The sequence below is a fragment of the Penaeus monodon genome, chromosome 42 (genome assembly GCF_015228065.2).
Source record: "Penaeus monodon isolate SGIC_2016 chromosome 42, NSTDA_Pmon_1, whole genome shotgun sequence".
NCBI lineage: Eukaryota > Metazoa > Arthropoda > Malacostraca > Decapoda > Penaeidae > Penaeus > Penaeus monodon.
In genome coordinates this window covers 10600840-10608339 of record NC_051427.1, presented here as the reverse complement: position 1 = coordinate 10608339, position 7500 = coordinate 10600840, and positions in this window count along the sequence as shown.

Below are 7500 nucleotides of genomic sequence, written 5' to 3'. Positions count from 1 at the left end.
TGTATTTTTCTTATTATATGTATGCGTGTGTGTGTCTGTGTGCTTACGTTTGTGTGTGTGTATGTACATATACAAATATATAATACACAGATACAGGCGCGCGCGCGCAAACACACACAGACAGAAATGTATGTGTATGTATATATTTGTGTGTATATATATAAATATAGATAGATAGATAGATACATAGATAGATAGACAAATGGATGGATAGATACAGAGATATTATTAAACTATGATATATATGTGTGTGTGTGTATATATATATATATATACATACATATATATATATATATATATATACATACATATATATATATATATATATATACATACATATATATATATATATATATATATATATGTATATATATATATATATATATATATATATATATATATATATGTAAATACCAAGATCTTTTAGTTTCATAGAGGATTTACCAATTCTGAGGAATTACAAGTAAACAAATAGAACAGTCTACAAGTTTATTCATAGATATAAATATAGGTATAAAGTTTTCAAAAATATTTAAATGTTCTATTTCCAGTCACCTTCCCATACACTTTTAGTTCACTTTAGGTTTTTTAGTTTATAAGAATACATATAAATGAAGGCAAGACACTAATCCCATTCACTGCATGACCGAGGCGCAATCTTGAAGTGGCCACGTGGAATTTGGATGGTCCCATCATCTTCATAAAAAAAATAATAAGAATGAAGCCTCCGTGCCTGGCCCTCGGCACAAGTAGGTTCTGCAGCCTGTCTGGCGAAAATATAATATTGTTCATATACATTGTACAATTAAGAACAGATTCTTAGCAAAGAAATACAACAATTCCCAAAACTTGGATGGGGGGAGAACCTCACCTTACGGCTATGGTCGAGTAGAGTGAGGACCCCCCAAGCCCTCAACCCAACAACCAAACTCAGGATTGAACCTGGATTCGAACCGTGATTCGACCACCGAACCTGGATTCAACCACCGAATCCATAGCGAAACACCACGTAATGTAGCCGAAACAATTTAAAGGATAATAACCGCACATATTCACACGGCTCCCCCATCAAGTATCTATCTAGCAGATAGATACAAACAAAATTGAATTGTTTTAATCTTCCCTATGAGAAACTAAAGACAACAGCTTTCAACATGTGTCAATAACCAGACTATTATAATCCTTATTTCCACGAAAACCCTAAACTATCCGATTTCTTTTATCTCAAGACACTCACAACAGTTATACATCAATCAAGGATGCATTTCTCTTTCATTAAGTTTCATTTAGATAATTCATGATATTTAATACACTATCACTTTCTTCAAACAAACCAAAAAATATATTTATTACCAGCGGATACTGTAACTTATTCGTGATTGCAGAAAGAAAACTTAAATTTCATTCGTCTTCCATAGAGACTGAGAAGCGAATGTTAAGATTATATTCAAACGAGGAAATCCCCAGTGTTGGAGGACTATATACGATAGTAAAATTTAATGATAATTTCGAAAGTGGCATCTCTCCAAACAAATTTATTTTAAAAGGTGAAGTTTACATCTCAGCAAAGGCAATTAGTTTCCGGAACGACTAAGTAGATCCGCTCCAAGATTATCACGTCCTGCAACGTGAACCAACCGAAACCGATAAGGTTGCAAGCTTAACGACCACCGTAGAAGTCTATTGTTGGACCCCTTGAATTTATTAATATAAATTAATGGCTTGTGGTCTACTTCCAAGATAAATTCTTGACCCATTAAATAGTATTTAAATCGGTTTATACCGAATATTATAGCCAAGCCTTCCTTCTCGATGGTTGAGTACCTCCTTTCTCTGTCTAATAGTTTTCGACTAGCGTATGCCACAGGGAATGGATGACCATCGACGTACTGTAGAAGAACGGCTCCAAGCCCAACGTCTGATGAATCTGTTCGTAAGACAAAAGGAAGGGAAGCATCAGGTATCTTTAATATGGGTTTGGAAGCTAATGCCGTTTTCAACTTTTCAAATACTTTAGTTAATTCATCCGTCCACTTTAGGGGTTCGCTAACATTTTTACGTAACAAGTCTGATAAAGAACTTGTCAGTGAAGCTGCTTGTGGAATGAACATTCTATAAAATGAAATTAAGCCAAGGAAAGATCGTAAAGTCTTCTTTGTGCAAGGAGGTGGTAAACTAAGTATAGCCTCTATTTTATCAAGCTTTGGATGCACATAGTTACCATCAAGAATAAAGCCTAAGTAATGAATAGACTTGAAACCAAATCTGCACTTTGAAGGTTTTGCAGTGAGGTTGTGCTCACGTAATCTCTCTAATACAGAAAAAATAGCCTCTGTGTGCTCTTCCCAAGTTCTAGTATGAATGAAAATATTATCAAAATAGAAGGAAACATTCTTTAACCCAGCTAAAACAATGCGCATTAGGCGAATATAATGGTTAATGGTTAATGGTTAAAAGCAAGAGAAATGTGCTAGACATCTAAGGTCATGTAGCACTATAGTTAATGTTTGGGAAGGGTGGTTGAGTTAGTGATTAGTTGTCTAAGCTGGGCAAAGGAATTGGTGAGTGAAAGGGTTAGGGTCGGGTGTGGTAAGGAGTTAGATTAGATGAAGGATATGTATACGTTTGAGGAAAGAGAATAGGTTGTTGAAGCAGAAAGTGTGGGATTCTGAAAGGATGTCTGATAGGTTGGGAGGTCGGTGAAGGGAGGATAGATGGGGAAAGCAGAGGTACGGGTTTTTTAAAAACGTGGGCACGATAATGGATGTTGGGGGATTGAAAGGGGAACATTACAAAAGGAAAAACAAGGAAGATACGGATAACTGTGCGGGAAAAATTGGTTTGAAAGGGAGGTGGAATAAGGTTTTTTCTGATTGATAAGTATGGATGAGAAAATAAAATTGGGGATTGGTTTTGGGGATGTGTTAAAAAGGTTCTTAAAGGGCAAAAGTGACATAAAGGAATATCAAAGGTCAGGTTGTGGGAGGGGAAAAACCGCGAAATTCCAAGAAGGATAGTTATATTTTACTGATTTTGGGGGGGGAACCTAGAGGTGGGAAAAGGCTGAGAGGTCTGAGAGGGGAGAGGTGTGGGTTTTTGGGTTCTACTAGGGGGGGTTTTAGGGATGGGGTCTGGGGAAGGGGTATTGGGACTAAGGGATTCACGTGTGTACCAGGAGGGAGTGAAGGGGATAGAGGGGATGGTGGGAGGGATAATGTGGGGGTTTTGGGGTGGGGGGTAGGGGGCTGTGTTGGGAGGGGGTAGGAGGTTGGGTGTGGGGGGGAATCTTAGGAGGAGGGATATCACATTATTGGAGGTGGAAGGAGAGGAGTTGAAAGTTTGGGGGTGAGTGTCATTTTTCATTGGTTTTTGAATTTTTAAATGGTTTCTTTTCTGATTGGTTTGGGGTTTTGGGGAATATAGTTTTCTTGTAGGGGGGGAAGAGGAACTGGTGTCTAAAGCAAAGGAGTAAAAAAGGGTGGGGTGATTGTGTGGTAGGGGAAGAGGGGGGGAACGTTTTTTCCTTTTTTAGGTAGGGAGGGGGGAGAGGGGAAAAGGTTTTGGGGGTTTGTGGTGGTGTGAGATAGTATAGAGTTTGGGATGTCTGGTTTTGGGAGGCAAAGTTTTGACTGGGGAAGGTAGGGGGTGAAGGGGGGGGGTTAGATGTAGGGGGGGGGGGTTTGGGAAATTGGTAAAAGGGCAGTTATGGGGGTAAGGAGTAAGAGAAACCACGTCGACGTGCTTCTTGTCTGGCTTCACGTAGTGTGATCCAAGTTTTAATCTGAAGGGTTTCTACCTGACTCAAATTTGTAGGTGGGACAGCCCCTATAAAAACATTATGGGGGCCCCCCACAGTTGGGCCATGTTCGTGTTTTGCAGGGCAGTTAGATCGGGTATGGCCAGTTGGGCAATAGTGGGGATCTGGCTGTGGAACGGCATGTTTGGGTGGGTGTCCCCCAACGCCAAAAATTTTGGCACTGACGTTTAGGATTTTTATGGGCGAACGGGAGGGATTCTCCTCCCTTTTAGACGTTAAAGGGAAAGGTCATTCTAGGAAGGGAATTTTTTGGGTATGTTAGGGGTTTTCTTTGATTACCCCTGGGGGGGAAAGGGGTACATTTACTGACGTTGCATCAATTGTGAGACAGGCAAGTAGGTCTTTTCCACAAACTGCCAATTTTGCATAATTTGGGGAAATTTTCTGGGGATTGAAAATGTTCCCGGGCAACATTAAGGGTTTGGGGTTGGGGGTTTTGCAAGGATGGGGTTCCCTAATGTTGTTAGTTTTGTTAATGCTATAGCTTGGTTTTTTGGATGTTACTGGGGGGGCAAGACGGGAGCGGTCGGTCGGACGGAAAAAATTTCCTACTTGTTTTTGGGGCATTGTTGGAAAAAGAAGGGTTTTCGAGTAGGGGGGCTGTGGGGGGATCCGAAATCGGGGTTTCCTTTTGGGTGCCTGAAGAGGGGATTTAAATTGTTGTAGAGATAGGGGTATTTAAGGGGGGGTGCGTGACGAGGATAGTGTTGAGGGGGGGTATGTTATGGGGAGGTGGGAATAAGGCTGTAAGGTATTTTAAAAAAGGGGATGGGGGGGGTTGATGTTGGAGGTTGTGGGGGTGAGGTGATAAGTTGAGGTGCTGGAAATGGAAATGTTCCCAGATGGGGGGTTGGCTACTGTACTATTTGGCATTGTGGGGGGTATTGTTGCAGTTTCGGAGCCGGTCAAAGGGACCTGGGGCGGGGAAACGGTGGGTTTACATCTTTGGGGCTATTTTATAAAGGGGCAAGCCTCATTGCCCCTAAAATGGAGATAATTTTCATTATTGGCCCTGGAGCCTGGTTAGTTGGGGTAAAAATCCACCCCCAGGGTCCCCTTGAGGGGGAAGGGGTAGATAACTAAATCAGGGGAAAACGTGCCCATGGCTCCCTCAGGGCCCTTCAGGATGGGCCCAAATCGCCTTTCATCCTTCCCGGGTTCCACCTTAGGAGGGGGATAGTAAAGGGTTTGGTGAAGGGGCGAAACGAAAAGGGGGGAAGGAAAATAAAGACCATGCAAAAATTAGTTGGTCGAGGCTGATCCCAAATTGGGGGGTTTTCCCCCCAAATTGGGTCCCAGTCTCCGCCTCCTAAGCCCCCCCACACAAAACGGGGAAAGGGTTGGGGGGGTAGGCGAATTAATGGCCCAAACATTTACCAACCCAAAAACATTCGGCAAAATTCCATTAAACCCTTTTGTAAGAATGCCGTTAAAGGTTGGCTTTCTCAGAAAGTTTAATTTGGTAGTAAGCCTTAGTAAGATCCAATTCAGAGAAATATTTACATCCTGAAAATTTATACAAGTCTTCTCCATAGTGCAAGCTGGCTCAGCATGGAAATTATTTTACAGAATTAACAGCTCGATAATCTATAGCCATACGGTAGCTACCATCTGACTTTTTGACCATGACTACTGAGACGAATGGGGAGAGGACGATAGCTGTATATCCCTGCCAAGTAATTGGTCACTTCAGCTTCAAAGTGGGCTTTTAGATTTTATAGGAATGGGGTAAATCTAGATTTAAATTCGTTCTGTGGTGTGACTTCAATCTCATGCTCCAGGGTTTTGGGTGCAACCAGGAATTAGTGAAAATACATCCCGGAAATTTGTATTTAAATGATTGAATATCAATTTCTGCTCTGCTGAAAGATAAAGAACAAACATCTGGTTGGTCATTCTCGGGCAAAATGGACTCTTCTCCATTAGAGGTTAATGGAAAATTACAATCACTCAATCCGTATCTTCTAGAATGCAATTCTAAAACTATTTTTGGGGTTTGTTTCGACATCTACCCTTACTTTCTTCGCCCATAACTTAGGTTGGCAACTTATGGCTCTCCTATGATACTTCTTTAATGGGTTGCATGAAGTAACTTGGGTTTTCCACCTTCATCAATAAGATAATTTACTTTGTTACGGCACTCAAGAACAGTATATGGGCCTTTCCCAAGACATGAAAATTTGTTAGTGTTTATCAGGAGGAGTACAAGGATTTTCCTCGCCTGGCCTAAACTTCCTATCCTGAGATTTTAAATCAAAGTAAGATTTGAATTTGGTGGAACTGATCTCAGCATTTCGAGCTGCAATTTTAGCACACTCTTCCAACTTATCTTTTAATTTGATGACATATTGGAAAGAAGATCTATCATCCTCCTTTATGGTTGTGTCTTCCCACAAGCCCCTTTAAAAACTAAAAGTGGCCCCCGGACTTTTCGTCCATAAAGTAGCTCGAAGGCTAAAAACCCTGTTCAAATCCTAGGAATCTCTCGCATCGCAAAAAATGTGGGACTAGATATCGGTGCCATTCATGCGGTTTGTCACTACATAATTTCCTTAAGGAGGCTTTTAGAGTGGCATGAAACCTTTCCACCCTTCCATTCCCACTAGGGTGATAGGGAGTAGTAAAGAGTGGCTTGACTCCCAATAATTTATGTAGTTCTCCCATTAGTTGGGAAACAAATTGTCTTCCTCTATCAGACAAAATTTCCCGAGGTATACCAACCCTTGAAAAGATCACAAAGGGGCCCTTCGGCTACAGATAGGGAAATCAATCTCTTTAAGAGGCAGTGTTTTCTGGAAAACCGGTGGCAAAATCATCAAGGTTAAGATATAACGGTGACCCTCAGAAGATGGAGGAGAAAATGGACCTACCAAGTCAATAGAACACGAGAAAATGGTTCCGTTAAAATAGGCATAGACTTTAATGCACTGGTCTTACTCTCCCCTTAGTTGACATCCTTTGACACTTGTCACAAGACTTACAGAAATCCCTGATTTCACCCCCCATGTTTGGCCAATAGAAATGGTCTTTAATGCGCATTTCTGATTTCCGATGAGAGAAATGGCCAGCCAAGGGGCCTCTCATGACCTACCGAGAGAATTATAGCTCTACATTCACTGGGTACTACTGGGGAAAGATTTGCCTAATTTTTCATAATGCTTTGAAGCAACACAAGTACGGTAAAGCGGACCTTTTCTTTGCTCATACTTAAATTCTGTACCGTCCCCGCATTTTATCGAGTTCTTCAGACTTCACTTTTTCCCAAAATTTGGTCAGAGAATGACATTCTGCCTGCAATTTAGCAAATTCCTCAGGGGTAACTTTAAGGGGTTCAATCTCTGGTAAGACTAAAGGTTAAACCCCTTTTTACTTTAGAGGATCTAGTTTGAATTGCACATGAATAATCAAGAGGCGCATTTTTTGAATGTTGAGGTACTTTTAAAGTCAAAATCTGGAGATAATTTGGGATTATATGCCCCTGGTACATTCCCAACCAAAATACTGCAAAATTTAATTGGTGCTCTCCCCACATCAACCCAACCTTCAAAGTATGGACATTTCAAAAGCATTTATTTTGGGGAAATAATCCCCCCGGGCCCAAAGATAATCTTCTATCCCCACCAGATCAGTGCTAGAAACATCAACATCAGGTAACAACTTGTCAGATACAATAAACACATGTG